Source organism: Protopterus annectens, chromosome 2.part2 (genome assembly GCF_019279795.1).
Source record: "Protopterus annectens isolate FY-2018-M chromosome 2.part2, PAN1.0, whole genome shotgun sequence".
NCBI classification, from domain to species: domain Eukaryota; kingdom Metazoa; phylum Chordata; order Ceratodontiformes; family Protopteridae; genus Protopterus; species Protopterus annectens.
In genome coordinates, this window is record NC_056730.1 from 98,552,993 (window position 1) to 98,569,563 (window position 16,571).

At 43.9% G+C, this 16,571-nt stretch overlaps 1 protein-coding gene across 1 annotated transcript in view; it reads left to right on the forward strand.

Moving 5' to 3' along the window:
- The window catches only part of LOC122795553 (interleukin-31 receptor subunit alpha-like), a 1,451,325-nt gene that overhangs the window by 1,226,302 nt on the left and 208,452 nt on the right, over nucleotides 1-16,571 (forward strand). The window lies entirely within an intron of this gene.

Here is a 16,571-nt window from a genome sequence, read left to right on the forward strand (position 1 = left end):
AGAAATCTTCTAGACCCCCACGAGTGGCAATTGGAGACCAGCAGTTTCAACCTTCTGATGCAGAGATGGGGGACCCCAGAGGTAGATATTTTTGCCTCCCCCTACAACCACCAGCTCAACAAATTCTACACCAGGACTCCTCACAACAGGGCCTGGAAAGTGGATGACCTATCTTTTCAGTGGGTGAATCTCTCAATCTATGCCTTCCCCCCTCTGCCCCTTCTCTCAAGAGTATTACTCAAGATAAAACAAGACAGACCAAGGACAATTCTGATTGCCCCAAATTAGCCACATCAGCACTGGCACCCACTCCTATGCAGCCTGACACTGGTGCCACCCTGGAACCTATGCCAGAATCCAACCCTTCTCTCTCAGCAGGAGGGACAGATTTTGCATCCACAACTGCAAACCCTAAATCTTGCAGCCTGGCTTATTTCTTGAATTCTCCCCCAGCAACCCTAAGCAAACAGGTGCTGGACATCATTCTTGAAGCCAGAAGACCCAGTACAAGAAAATCCTATGCTAATAACTGGAGAAGGTTCTGCTCATAGATTCAATCTAAAGGAGAGGACACAACTCTGCCCCCCCTGCCTCTAATTCTGGATTACTTAGCAGATCTACTCCACAGAGGCTTATCCTTCTCCTCCATTAAGATTCATGCCTCAGCCATTTTGGCTCATTACAATACTGAGCCACCTCTCTTCTTGCACCCACTTATCACACAGTTCCTGAGAGGGGCAAAAAACGTAAGGCCCCTGCCTGGGACCTTAACTTTGTACTGGAAAATCTCACGCTTCCCCCCTTTGAACCTGCTGCATCAGCAGAATTACAATTCCTCTCTTGGAAAACAGCCTTGCTTCTAGCCATCACTTCAGCTAGAAGAGTGTCTGAGCTACAAGCACTGATGGCTGCGGAACCCTTCATTATTTTCCATGCTGACAGGGTTTCCCTCAGGACTAACCCTTCCTTTATGCCTTCCAGAAGTCTAAACCTCAAGATGCATGCACTCAAAACTCTCCTTAGCATGGAGAACATTGATATCTGTGCAGTAACAGAAACTTGGTTCAAGGCTCCAGAGAGCACCCCAGCACTACCAGGTTATACCTGATACTATGCTTTTCGGCCCCAAAACTTGGACCGAACCACAAAAGGAGGGGGAGTATCAATATTCGTCAAAGATACCCACACCTCCAGCTTGGTGACACAGCACGAAGCATCAGAGACTATCCATGTGCAACTAACAGTGTGTAAAACTGCCTTCCAGTTTATAGCCTGCTACAGACCACCCTCCCAAACCCAGGAACCCCACTCGGCCTTCCTAAGAACACTGGAAAATATGAAGGTCTCTCCAAACACCATTATATTGGGTGACTTCAACTACCCAAACATAGACTGGGAGCATTACTCTACTCAACACCCTAGCCCAAAGGTTCCTAGAATTTCTAAACTCAAATGCTATAGAGCAACTTGTTACCACTCCACTTATTACCACTCCCACAAGAGGGGAAAACATACTGGACCTGATCATCACCAACATGGGGACTCTATGCTCCAGACCAGAAGTGTATCCCTCACTGGTAAGATCAGACCATAAACTAATCTCTCTGGATATTCAGATCCCGACCCCACCCCCCCCTGCCCAGAAAACCACAGTGAAAAACTTCTCTAAAGCAAATTTCACACTCCTCCAAACCAAGATGGAATCCTTCAAAGCCCCCGGGCCTGTGGAAAATACGGCCCAGACTGCAGAATCCTTTATAAACGCATTCTATGAACATCATCAGGAATGCATGGATCTTGCAATCCCAAATAAAACCAAGACCCAATCTTCCAAAGGCAGACGTCCTGTCTGGTGGACCCCGGCCATAAACAAACTATACAGTAGAAGGAGGAAGCTACTACATGATAGAGCAAAATCCCAAAAAGGGAAGGCATCTCTGATCAGTATTAGCAAAAAACTATGGGCACTCATAAAATTGTCTAAGGCCAGCTTCGAGAGAAAAATTGCACAGGACACTAAGGATAATCACAAGGCTTTCTTTAGTTATGTTAGGAACCTGGGTGGGAATTCCCAAATATGCTCAGAATTAGTCCAAAATGACAAAAAATACACCGAACCCACAGACATTTCCAACATTCTAGCTGACAGGTTCAGCGCAAACTCCCCCCCCCCTCCCCACCAAAAGGGCAAATATCTATCCCAGCAGAGTGCTGCTCCCCTGACATCTCAGATGCTCAGGTAAGAGCCGCCCTCACCAAAGCAAAAAACACAGCATCAATGGGACCAGACGGTGTCCCAGGCTGCATCCTACATGAACTCCAAAAAGAGCTAAACCCAAACATAAAACTAATGTTCAATCTCAGCCTTACTACAGGATATGTACCCAAATAGTGGCATACAGCAACAGTGGTCCCTCTCCACAAAGGTGGTGCCTCAACGGATCCTGGAAACTATCGCCCCATAAGCCTGACTAGCTTGGTCTGCAAAGCTATGGAAAGGATCATCATGGACCTCATAAATAAAGATATTGGGGACCTACAGACACTGGATCCTACCCAGTTCGGCTTTGTTAAGGGCAGATCCTGCCTCTTAAACCTGGTTGATTTCTTTAAAACAGTCACCAAGGCCATTGATGAGGGGAAGGTGGTCCACACAGCCTACTTGAACCTCGCAAAAGCCTTCGATACAATACCCCACTCGGGCATTATAGATAAGCTCACCAGCTTAAATATAAACCCCTATGTCATTAGATGGGTTGCAAACTGGCTCATGGACAGAACCCACATGGTTAGAATTGCTGGAGCCATGTCAGACTCCAAACCAGTTACATGTGGCGTCCCACAAGGCTCAGTTCTGGGACCTCTCTTGTTCGGTATATATTTCTCGGAGGTACAGGCCAACACGGAAGGACTGTGGCTGACCAAGTTCGCAGATGACTGCAAACTGGGCGCCATAATTGACTCTCCAGCTGACACAAGCATCCTCCAAAAGGGCCTCATAGAAACAAACAATTGGTGCCAGAGCCATGGCCTCTAGCTAAACGCCAAAAAGTGTATAGTCATCCCCTTTGGCAAAAACAAAGTGCCCACAAATTACCACATAGGTGGTAATCCATTAAGTACAGAAGAAGTAATTAGGGACCTGGGGACCCAAGTTGATAGCAATCTCTCATTTGACAACCACGTGGCAAAGTGGTTAGAAGAACATTTTATATAGCCCACCTAATCATGAAGTGATTCACATCTAGATCAGGGGAGGTCATCGTGCCTCTTTACTCATCCCTCATCAGGCCCATAATTGAGTACAATGCCCCTTTTGGGATGTACCTTACCAGACACCTGCAGCAACTGGAAAGACCCCAAAAGTACCTTACCAAGAGGATCAAAGGGTTCAAACAGATGCCATATGCCGCCTGGTTAAAGAAACTCCAGCTCTACTCAGTGGCATACCACCTTCTCAGAGGCGATCTGTGCCTGACATATAAAGCCATGTCCAACCCGGAATTAATGGACATGCTGCACCTCAGAAAATACAAATCCCATCGAGCTATGCGCTCAAGAGACTTGAACCTCAGCACTGAAATAAACAGGACATGCTGGAGGGACAGATTCATAGCCCAGAGGCTCCCTTCACTCTGGAATAAAATCCCAGTCCAGGTTAGGCAGAGTCCCTCATTGACTGTCTTCAAGAGGAATCTTGATGAGTGGATTGGAGATCATAGGTTTACCCCGGGTATCATTTCTGTGTCACTGTTAGACAGAGACACAGTATACTAACCTCGAAAAAGGGCATAGCAAAATTAATTTAAAATGGGTGGCGAAAGCCAAACACACTCTGGCTAGGCTTATAAATGCCCTAGGGCAGATAGCCTAGTATGAACCTATGAACCTATAAAGTGGTGTCCAGTGTGGCTTTCAACCAATCCATCCATTTGCCAACCTTCTTCCCTAATCCTCAAAATAAAGGGGAAACGATCCTGCACTCTTTGGATATGCACAGACAGCTCAGATTCTACCTTGATAGGACTAAGTCCTTCAGAAAATCTGACCAGTTACTAGTCAGCTTTGCAACAGGGGCAGAGGGCAAGGCCATTTCAAAACAAACTATTTCCAAATGGATAGCACACTCCATCCATTTCTGCTACAAGTGCCATGGGAAACCAACCCCTGAGGGAGTCAGAACACATTCCACGAGGGCAACATCACCTCTACAGTATTTCTCAGGGGAGTCCCTACTAGGGACATCCTGGGGGCTGCTACCTGGAGTTCTGTACACACCTTCACCAAGCATTACCACCTGCCAAATCCAGGGCAGGTTTTGCTACAGCAGTCCTGCAGGGCATACTAGCCAGCCCTAACTCTTCTTGACTGCCTCCACCCTTCTTCAGCTTTGGAAATCAATCCAAATGTGATGACTGCAACACTGAAACATAAGAACATAGTACAGTTGTGTACACTTACCATAAATGTAGATGTTCAAGTGTATTCACTGTTGCAGTTCTGGTTTCCCTCCCTCCAGCCCCTTGGTTTCTCTCTCTCTCTCTCTCCCCTCTCTATGGCAATTACTCACCCCTTCTGGGGTATTGGTATTGGTATTTACTTTTTACTGGTAGTGTTTTCCCCACCATAACTTAGCTCCCTATTTGGGGGGCTCCTGACATTTGGGGCAAGAAAAACTGATGTAATGGCATCAGCTGCCTGTTTTTATACCCCTGATGACCTGACATCAATCCTGGAGCAACAGCATCCAATGCAGAAATACTAAGTCTCTGGTATTTGAGCCGACTGAGGGCTACCTGTAGGCAGATAACCCAAGTGTGATGACTGCAACAGTGAATACATTTGAACATCTACATTTATGGTAAGTGTACACAACTGTACTTTCCTGGACGTACCTCAACACAAGCCCTTAGGTATTCTACCCATCCTGGATGTGGTGGAAGATGCCTTCCTGAAGTCTGGCATCACCCCTAATTCCCTACTTCCTGCACCCAGAAAACCTGATAAATACTACAGGGTACCAGGCTCCCACATGTATCTATTTACAAACCCTGCAGCTGACCCAGAAGTCATTACAGAGGTACCCAAAGGGGCTAGGTCCAGCTCCTCCAAAAACCCAATACCCTCTGACAAGTAGAGCAGAGCCTTGGACCGATGGGGCAAAAAGGTCTACACTTCCACTACCTTAGCCATTAGAGCCCTCAATTGCCAATTTCACATGCTCAAATTTCAACAAAACACCCTGGAATTAATAAAGTAAAAAAATTCCACCCTACCAGAGAGTAATATTACCAGAGAACTAGGAGATTTGATCCACTCCAGCTCTCAAGTGGCAAAGCATTCCCTGCACTGTGGATCTGATGTTCTAGAATCCTCTAGCAGAGCTGCAGTTTCAGGATCAGTAATCAGAAAGCATGCATGACTGAGAGAGCAGCCTTTGCCTGACCAGGTCAAATCTAAGCTTTTGGACGCCCCCTTGGATAGGGAACTACTGTTCAGCCTAAAAGCAGAAATCCTTAAAAAAAATGGAAGACAAGGCTAAGTCTATGCAGACAGTCAAAGACTGCCTGCAAGTACAGCCTCCCAGATTCAGCAGGAACATTCCAAAAAACACTGGCCTTTTCCTGCCCAACCCAAAGCTGTGCCTAGGAGAGGGTGCAAAGCCTGGCCCTCCAGACAGCAGCAGCAAAGCCAGCAAAGGCCCCGGCAGTGACCCTGTACCATGCCCAGGCAAGGGAGCTCTAAATCCACTCCTTACTCCAAGGACCTACAATGACACCCCCTCGCCCCTCTGCCTCTCCACCACTCCTACCAGGCTAGAAGGAAGGCTGTTCCGATTCTTAGACAAGTGGCAAACCATCACAACAGATCCATGGGTGCTAAACATAATTTCAAAAGGATACAGATTCACTTTCAAAGAAAGCCCAAGATCTTCAGGATTCCCTGACTTACCTGCAAACCAAAGAGCAGAAGCCATCTGCCAAATACAAAAACTCTGTGCTCAGGAATCAGTGCAACCAGTGCCAGAGAAACAAGCAGGAAAAGGTTTCTACTCAAGGCTGTTCCTGGTACCCAGAAAAGATGGCACCTGATGCACTATTCTAGTTCTATCCAGATTAAATCTGTCCCTCCAGGTGCCAAAATTCAAAATGCTGACCCTTAAAAACCTATTACCTATGTTGGCTCCAGATGCCTGGCTAGTGACCCTAGATCTCAAGGATGCCTACCTCCATATCCCCATCAGGGAATCCTGCAGGAGTTTCCTACATTTCAGTGCAGGCTCACAGCACTTTCAATTCTCTGCTCTGCTCTTTGGCTTATCTACTGCTCCCAGAGTCTTCACCAAGTGCCTTTCCCCGGTCATTGCCTTTTGCAGACAGCAAAACATCCAGATTTACCCCTATCTGGATGAATGCCTAATTCAGGCAGACACCAAGGAAAAACTCCTGTGAGACCTTTCCTTTGCCCAAACTCTTCTAATCTCTCTGGGATTCACCATCAACATGGAAAAATCCCATTTCCAACCCACAAGACAGACAACCTTCCTAGGAGCCCTCCTAGACACATCTGCCCAAAGAGCATTCCCCTCTGCAGAGAAGCAGAGCTTTCTCCCACTCTACTTTTCTCAACTAACTCACAGACACATCTCACAGCAATAAAGTTCCTGCAAGCACTTGGGTACATGGCTTTGTGCATCCTTCTGGTGCCTTTAGCCAGGCTCCACATGAAAAAACTACAGTGGTATCACAAGAACCTATGGAGCCAACATTCACAGTCACTGGAACACCAGCTGCCTCTGATCTCCTGCTTAAGGAAGGAATTTTTACAGTGGGCAGAAGCTCGTACCCAAAACAGTGGACTACCATTCATCACCATTCCCCAAGGCCAGACCATCACCACCGAGGCCTCAGACACAGCCTGGGGTGCTCATCGAGGAGACGTGCACTCAGGGCACCTGGAATCCGGGAGACTTTCCCCTCCACATCAACGTGAAGGAATTGCTAGTGGTACACAGAGATATAATAGCATTCAGGAGCCACCTGAATGCTATTATAGCATTCAGGTGGCTCTTGAATGCTATTATAGCATTCAGGAGCCACCTCAAACCAGGAGTTCTCCTGATTAAAACCGACAACACCACAGTCATGTGGTACATCAACAAATGGGGGAACACACTCATACCCCTTGTGCAGCCTAGCTATGCTTATCTGACAGACAGCTTCAATGATGGGCTTGCATCTGATAGCCCAGTACATTCCAGGGGAGCACAACACCCTGGCAGACCACCTCAGCAGGAGTGTCCTGAACCCACATGAGTGGTAGCTGCACAAGTACACCTTCCTCTGCATCATACACCTCTGGTGATTAACAGAGGTAGACACCTTTGCTACAATTCAAAACAGGCAGCTAAACAGGTTCTGTTCCAGGGAATTCCATCCATGAGCATGGAAGGTGGATGCTCTCTCCTTTCACTGGGGCAACCTTTTTGTCTATGCATACCCTCCCTTACTACTTATTCCTAGGGTACTTCTAAAGATCAGGCAGGAAGGGCCAAAGGCTATCCTCATTGCCCCAAACTGGCCCAAATAGCACTGGTACCTCTTACTCCTCAGCCTAACCAAGGAATTACCCATCAACCTGCCTCTCACAGAAAAGCTGCTAACCCAAGAAAAAGGGTCAGTACTGCACCCAAATCTTCACACACTCAGCCTATCTGCATGGCTTATACCCCAGAGGTGGATAACAGGCCATTATTGAGAAAACAGGTCATGGATATCATTGAAGAGGCCAGAAGGTCCAGTACCAGAAAATCGTATTCTGCAAAATGGAAATGATTTACTGCATGGTGCCAAATAAGGATGAAAACAGTGCCCATGCCTCTCTCACCTTGGTTCTGGACTACCTACAGAGCTCATACAAAAGGGATTGTCTTACTGCTCTATCAAAATCCATGCCTCAGCTATCTCTGCTCATTCTCCAACAGAGCAACCTCTATTCTCCCATCCCCTGTTAAAACAATTCCTTAGAGGGGTATCACACATTAGACCTCCTGGAAGGCCACCCACCCCAGCATGGGATTTGAACTTTGTCCTCAAAAAATTGACCTTACCTCATTTTGAACCAGCTGCCTCAGCAGAAGTAAAGCACCTCTTTTGGAAGACTGCCTTCCTGCTGGCCATAACCTCAGCCAGAAGAGTTTCAGAACTACAAGCTCTCATGGCCATTGAACCTTTCATTATTTTCTATCCAGACAGGGTATCCCTTAGGACAAACCTCTCCTTTATGCCTAAGGTGATATCTGACATGGCTCTTAATCAGGCCATCCATCTCCCTACCTTCTTTCCAAACTCTAAAAAATAGGGGGGAAAGAATTCTCCAGACTTTAGATGTGCACAGGCAGCTTAGATACTACCTAGACAGAACCAAGTCTATCAGAAAGACTGACCAACTGCTGGTCAGCTTCATCCCTGGGACAGAGGGGAAACCTGTATCCAAACAGATCATTTCCAAATGGATATCACTCTGCATCCATTACTGCTACTCTTTCATGGAAAGGTACCTCCCAAATCAGTCAAAACCCATTCTACCACAGCAGCATCATCTTCCACTGTCTTCCTCAGATGCTTCCCTACCAGGGACATTATAGAAGCTGCCAACTGGACATCTGTCCACACCTTCACAAAACACTACCAGCTGGCTACTTTCTCCAAATCCAGGGCAGGATTTGCTTCAGCAGTCCTGCAGGGCATTGTAGCCTCCATTTAAAGCAATACAAATCTATTCTCCAGCTCCTTCTCTGCATTCCTACCACCCTACCTTTCTGCTTTGCGAATCTTCCCAAAAGTGATGACTGCAAAAGTGAAACACAAAGAACATAGTACAGTTGTGTACACTTATAAATGTAGATATTAGAGTGTATTCACTGTCGCAGTCCTGTTTCCCTCCCACCTTTCCCCCTTTCTCTTCTCCATCTTCCTTATGGCTTTACCCAGGTTGGCCTTCTTCAGGTCTTCTTGGAAGTGGTTGCAGGCAAGAAAAACTGCTGTAATGTCATTGGCTGCCTCTCTTTATAGCACTGACAACCTGACATCAGTCTCAGGTGACCTGCAGCTGATGCAGAAGGGGAAATCCTTTACTCTTATATTCGGGCCGGCCGAGGGCTACCCAGCAGGGATAACCCACAAGTGATGACTTCAATAGTGAATACACTTGAACATCTACATTTATGGTAAGTGTACACAACTGTACTTTCTGTGTTGTTACTCTGTGTATATTTCTACAAGCTTTTATATCTGGAGTGTTGCTGTTTGAAGAGTTGTCATCTTATGTGCACTTCTGAGCTTTTCTCTTCAGGCTTGCTCTAAAAATGGCTCTTGTATTCAGCTGGAATTTCCCAGTCAACAATGCAAGCAATAAGTAAATAAATGAATAATACAGAAATTACAAAAATGTTACACTTGCAAAGATAGAGTTGTTGTTATGGAACCTTCAGCAAAGATTTTCATTGGGTCATCATATGACAATAAAATTGTTAGTACACAGTTTTTTTATATTTGGCTTCTAGTTTTGTGACTAAAATAAAACACCTAGCACCCTACAAGACATGCTATATTAGCCAGTCTGAGAACAGTATTTCATAGCATTTTTGATTTCTGTGGTGAATTATATTTTGCCCATTCGGTCTTCAGCAGTGATAGCATGCGTATCTATTTTAGCCAGACTACTAAGTCTTAAGTCTCCGTTTCCACAGTAGGAATTGAGTACCATAAAAAATGAAGGTTTAAGTAGGTAAGGCAGTTAGATATGTTGGGTTTAGAACAAAGCTTCTAATGCAATACTATCCAAATTAGATTTGCATCATTCTGAAGGTACTGAATTATGAAATGGAGATTTCTTATTTATTTTTATTATTTATTTAAGCAATAACCCATGCCTGGGTGTGGGTAATGCTGGATTTACCCACGGTTGGTGTGGTTTGGTCACCAAAGACAACCGAGGATAAATCCAGCATTACCCACACCTAGAAGTGGGTTATTGCTATTATACAATGACATTATTTAAGAAAAAAAAAACTTTTCTTAAATAATGTCCTTGTATAACGGCGCCATGCTGTTCTTCCTCCGCCATTGCTGATGTACTGCGCATGCGTTTGGAACTTGCATTTCCACACATACCCAGTACATCAGTGCTCAGGAAAGTAAGAAACAGAGAAAAGAAGATCTCCGTTGCTGCGCTTTTTTTTTTTTTTTTTAAACCCTTAAAATTAAAGAATATATCAACGGAAAAAAGTCCAGGTGACCGGACATTTTTCCATTGTATATTCTCAACGGGCACACTGGTTGGGCTGGCCAACCAGCGTGCTCGGTTTACGATGTTACTGGCCAGTCATTGTATAATTATTTATTGACATTTGTTAATCGGGTTAGTCCAGCTGGGCAAGAAACCCATTTTCAGTGGAGACCTGAGGAGAAAAGCTCCAGTTACAGACAATTAAACAATACATAAAATTTAAAGTCCATGATACAAAAATATTTAAGGTACATCAGATCAGAGATATATGCATAATAGTAATAATTAAAGTCTATGGTACATCAGATCAGAGATATATGCATAATAGTAATCATTTTTTTTTTTTGTTAGGGTATGTACAGCAATACAGCTTTTAAAGCTGAACTTCCCCAATTTCTGCTATCTTATCAATTTCGTATGCTACACTCTATTCTTTATAAACCCTCCTTCTGCCATCTCTATCTTCCTTAGTCTCCATCTACATCCCATCCTGGACCCTCCGTACTTCTAACCAACAATTACTTGATATCTACCACCCAAAAAGGTCAGTAGGCAAACTACTCTACAAACACTCCCTTGCCCATGCTTGGAACAAACTTCCACTTGACTTACATTCAATCTCCCACACCTCACACTTTAAAAATGTACTAAAAACTTATTTTCTCAATTCCAGAACCTGCTCTTGCCATGACCCTACCTAGTCTTCCTTCCCTTTATGTACCCTCAAAAGGATCATACTTAGTACCTCATTACACATCTCTCTCCAATGTGTCTACTATGCATTTGTACAATTTTATACAAACAAAAAATGTTTATTGTTGACCTATTGAACTATATCAATGTAAAATTGTTACTTAGCTTCTTTTTAATGCAACTTTAACTTTATGCATGTAACCCAACATATGTGAATCATTTTGCTATAACTGCTGTTATATCAATATTGTTTAAAATTGTACTTGTTTTAAAATGTACTACTAGAGCTTTTCTCCTTAGGTCTCCAGTGAAAATGGGCCACAAGCCCAGTTGGACAAACCCGGTTAACAAATGGCAATAAATAAATAAAGCCATATATACAATTAATGAAGTGGTAGAAAAGTATGTGTGATGTAGTATTTTAAGAAAAATACATGTGTAAGGTGTGAGAGGTGAACTGCATGTATGTGGTGGAAGTGTGTAGGAGGAGGTGGAGTATGATTCCTGAGGAGAAGAGGGTTAATGGAAAGGAAAGTAGGATAGAGTAAAGTGTGGAAGTGTAGTGGAGTTAGATAGGGTCATGACAGGTGCAAGCCTTGGTGTTTAGAAGGTGGATTGTTAGTTCTTTTTTAAAGTGTATATGGTGGGTAATGGAGCATATGACTGTTGGAAGTTTATTCCAAGCTTGGGCAACTGAGGATTTATATAGTAGTTTACCTACAGTTTTTCAAGTACTTCTTCTTTGTTTCAGTGCTAGAGAAATATCCTTTACAATGCACAACTTATAGATCAGTTTCTGTCTTGAATAGGGATGATGCACAATATTGCAAATGCAATGTAGACACAATTCCTTTAAGAAACCACACATGAAGTTTCTGAGGGACAACAACGTACCAAGTGCTTCCTGTTATACAGTCACAGCAGACAGTGTTTTGTAAAGGTTCCACACACTGTTGTCATAACTTCCAATGAGTATAGTTGTATAGTAATTATGACACATTAAAAACAAAGATAAAAATAGATTTCATTTTTTCAGATGTTTAGATTTCAGCATACATTTGAAATTAAAAGCATTGCCAACTCCAGTAGCCTTTGTTGCATTTAATTTCAACTGTCATATATAGGTGCATAGGTGTATACTGGGCTAATGATAACTGGGGCCTTTAAAAGCCTATCCATGTAACCCAAATATGTCCCATGAGGTATTGTGCCTTAGAGGTTATTTTAACGGGTGTATGTTAGGGAATGATTTAATGGCTGCCTCTGTCCCTCAGAGACAACAGGTGTCAAGCCAGTAATGAATTTCTGATTTCCCATCCTGTGGCCTAGATTGCATTTGAATAAGGTAATGGTAGGGCACTGCTTAACATGGAAGGGAAGTCTATTCCAGGGAATGGGGATTCTCTAAGATACACACCCGTCCCTCCATTATGCCCTATTTAAGGCATAAATAAAGTTTTACTCCTTAGATGTAATAGTTCTGGTGATATTCATTTTGCAGAAATGCAAAAGGTCCATCAGAGCAAGATCCAAGGATGCCTTGCATGCCAGGCATATATTGCCTCTCAGCAGTCTGCAAGAAACAAGAGTATATTGATAAGACTTTGAGGTGATCTGCTGAGAACATTCTGTTTACAGCCTGTTTTCTTTTTGTCTAAATAGCATGAAACATAACAGGGCCTCTGGAATTGCTATTTAACTATAGCCTCCAAACAAGCTTTGTGTCGCATGAATGGAGAACAGCAACAGTCATCATCAAGGATCAGCTCTCAGCCCTTTCTTATTTGCAGTGGTTATGGACAGGTTGAGAGACATGATCAGACAGGAGGCCCCGTGGACTATGATGTTTGCAGATGACATTGTGATCTGTAGTGAGAGTAGGGACCAGGTTGAGGAGACCCTGGAGAGGTGGAGATATGCTCTAGAGAGGAGAGGAATGAAGGTCAGCAGGACTAAGACAGAATATATGTGTGTAAATGAGAGGGTGGATAAAGGAATGGTGAGCAGGGAGTAGAGGTGGCGAAGGTGGATGAGTTTAAGTACTTGGGATCAACAGGTCAAAGTAATGGTGACTGTGGAAGAGAGGTGAAGAAGAGACTATAGGGTGGAGTGGATGGAGAAGAGTGTCAGGAGTGATTTGTGACAGATGGGTACCAGTAAGAGTGAAAGGGAAGGTCTACAAGAGGGTAGTGAGACCAGCTATGTTGTATGGGTTGGAGACAGTGGCACTGACAAAAAGGCAGGAGTCAGAGCTGGAAGTGGCAGAGTTAAAGATGTTAAGATTTCCACTGGGTGTGACAAGGATGGACAGGATTAGGAATCAATATATTAGACGGTCAGCTGAAGTTGGATGGTTTGGAGACAAAGTCAGAGAGGAGAGATTGCAATGGTTTGGACATGTGCTGAGGAGGGATGCTGGGTATATTGGGAAAAGGATGTTAAGGATGGAGCTGCCAGGTAAGAGGAAAAGAAGAAGGCATAAGATAAGGTTTATGGATGTGATGAGAGAACATGCAGGTAGATGGTGTGACAGAGCAAGTTGCAGAGGACAGAAAGAAATGGAAACAGATGATTCACTGTGGCGACCCCTAATGGGAACAGCCAAAATAGAAGAAGAAGAACAGTCATCCCTATGCACAAAGGTGGGTCAACTACAGACTCTGGAAACTACAGACCCATAAGTCTCACAAGCCATAGAAAGAATTACCATGGAAATGATCAACAGTGGTATAGTAAACATCCAGACACCGGACCCAACCCAGTTTGGTTTCATCAAGGGAAGATCATGGCTACTCAACCTGGTGGACTTCTTTGAGAAGGTCACCAAAGCAATGGATGAGGGCAAAATGGTTCACACTGCATACCTTGACCTGGCCAAGGCATGTGACAAAATACCCCACTCGGGGATTGTTGACAAACTCAAAAGGTTAGGTACAAACTCATATGTCAACCAGTGGATAGCCAACTGGCTCAGAGACAAGTACCCAGGAAGTTAGAATTGTGGAGTCCACCTCTACAAAGAAGCCAGTCACAAGTGGAGTCCCTCAGTGATCAGTCCTTGGACCACACCTTTTTGGCATTTACGTCTCTGAAGTCAAGGCCAATGTCAGTGGTCTCTGGCTGACTAAATGTGCAGATGATTGCAAATTAGGAGCTGTCATTGAATCCTACACTGACACAAATGTTCTATCCTAGGGGCTGACACAGACAAACAAATGATGTCAGTGCCATGGACTAATGCTAAATGCTAAGAAATGCATAATAGTATCCTTTGGGAAGTCATCCACCCCTGGTAATTATCATAATCACAACACACCCCTTGGAGTTGACCCAGTTGCCAGGAACGTAGGGACACACATAGATAGTAATCTAGCCTTTCACTATCATGTGTCTACAGTGGTGAGGAAATCCTTCTAGGTTGCACAACTTATAAGCAAAGGTATGGCATCTAAGTCCAAGGAACTCATTGTTCCACTGTATTTGGCATCCATCAGACCTATCATTGAGTACATTGCCCCCTTTGATGTGTACCTAACCAGGCACATCCAACAAGTGGAATGTCTACAGCGGTTCCTCACTAAAAGAATACAGGGCTTAAGTAAAATGTCCTATCCAGACCACCTCAAGGCTCTATCCTTGTTATCTGTCTCCTACAGGATTTTGAGGGGAGAACTATGCCTGACATATAGGGCACTGTCATACCCCACTGTGATGGACCTCCTGCATATCCACAAAACAAACAGCACCAGAATTATACATTCTAAAGACTTAAACCTTGCCTGTGATATAAATAGGACCTGCTGGAGAGACAGGTATGTATCCCAGAGATTACCCCGTCTCTGGAATAGGCTCCCCATCCATGTGAAGTAGAGTTCCTCCCTAACCCAGTTCAAGTGTAACCTGGACAGTTGGATAGGGAACAGGAAATTCATCCCTGGCTTGGCATCTATGTTTCTAATGGACAAAGGCAACCTGTACATGGTTCATCTCCCAGGCCCTAGCTTGTAAATATTTCATCTGCCAAGCCTCTGTTTACTCTTATCAAGGGCATCAGAACTTGTTAGAGATTTGAGATGCATGGCTAGGCATACAAAGGTATGTGGTCATTAGCCTAGTAAACACCTATGAACCTATGAACCAATGAGGAACCTCTGTAGATGTTCCAGTTGCTGCTTGTGCCTGGTCAGGTACATACACAAGAAGGCATTATACCAGGGTTGGCTCGTGCTATTGGACTGCAGGACTACAGGCCCTCCAGCTGTAAAAAAAAAGAAAAGAAAGGAAAACCAGCTGTAAAAAAGAAAGAAAATAATAAAAACAAACGTGAGTCCCCAGAACTTTGCGCATGCGCACTTGCGACATTTCCCAATAACTGGACTGCTGGTGAACTAATCCGGAGCATGCACACAGAATCCGGACTGCTGGTGAGACAGTCCAGATTAGGAAGACAGCATTCAACAGCAGAGATCATAGAAGTCTATGCAGTTACGACTGCATGGACTGGAAGGGGATCGGACTGCAATGTCTGCAGGCTGGGTAGCAGCTTGCTCTCGTAGGAAGGACTTTGCTTTTGTAGGCTTACTTTGCAGCAATGGAAGGATTGTCAATGGACTTTGCTGGCTGGGTATACTTTGCAGCAATGGACGGAAGGATTATTAACATTGCTACTCAGGTAGGTTGCAGAAATTACTGGCTGGGTATAGGTATGTAGGGTCTGAGTGTGTGTGTGTGTGTGTGTGTGTGTGTGTGTGTGTGTGTGTGTGTGTGTGTGTGTGTGTGTGTGTGTGTGTGTGTAATGCCCCAGTTAAATATACCTGGTGCCTAGACTCAAACCCTGTACCTTGTGAGCAGGTAGCAAGAGCTTGAATTTCATACCCACTACCACTTGTGAAATTTTTGCCTCATATATTTGTTTTGAAATTTGTGGTTTTCTGGATTTTGAATTCACTAAATAATGACAGGTATTTGAATTTCAAACTTCATATTCGTCAGAAAGTACATGGTAACACAAAACCTTTTATTCTAGCAATATTCTGTTTATAAGATCAATATTTGAAATTTGTCCCTATTTTTGCGGCTGTATTCCCCCATTATTGGTTTTGTCAAGGTTTTTTGTGCTAAGAAGTTGAGAGCTATGGTGAGAACTGAATTCACTGAATATGTTTGGGAGCTGTATTCCCCCATTATTGGATTTGTCTAGGTGTTTTGTGCTAAGAGGTTGAGAACTATGGTGAGAACTGAATTCACTAAATGATAGCCATTTAAGTTTCAGTCTACCTGTCTCTCAAGAAACAGCTGATGTGACATAGTGGTATGTTGTTATGATTGTAGTGCACATGGTCCTGGGTTCAGGACTTGTCAGTGAAATGCATGGTGGTAACACATTTTCTTCTAGCAACTTTCCAAGATTATACAAGCAATGTTTAAAATGTGTCCCTAGTTTTTGGGCTTTTCTGTTCCCCCCAATAAATTTTATTTTTTTTCCAGATTTCTTGTGCTTCAAAGTTGAGAGATGCAGTTGAGTGTCGACTGGATTTTACAAGGACTAAGAGCTTGAAGAGAAGTTTAATGCTGCTTGTGCTGAGTCT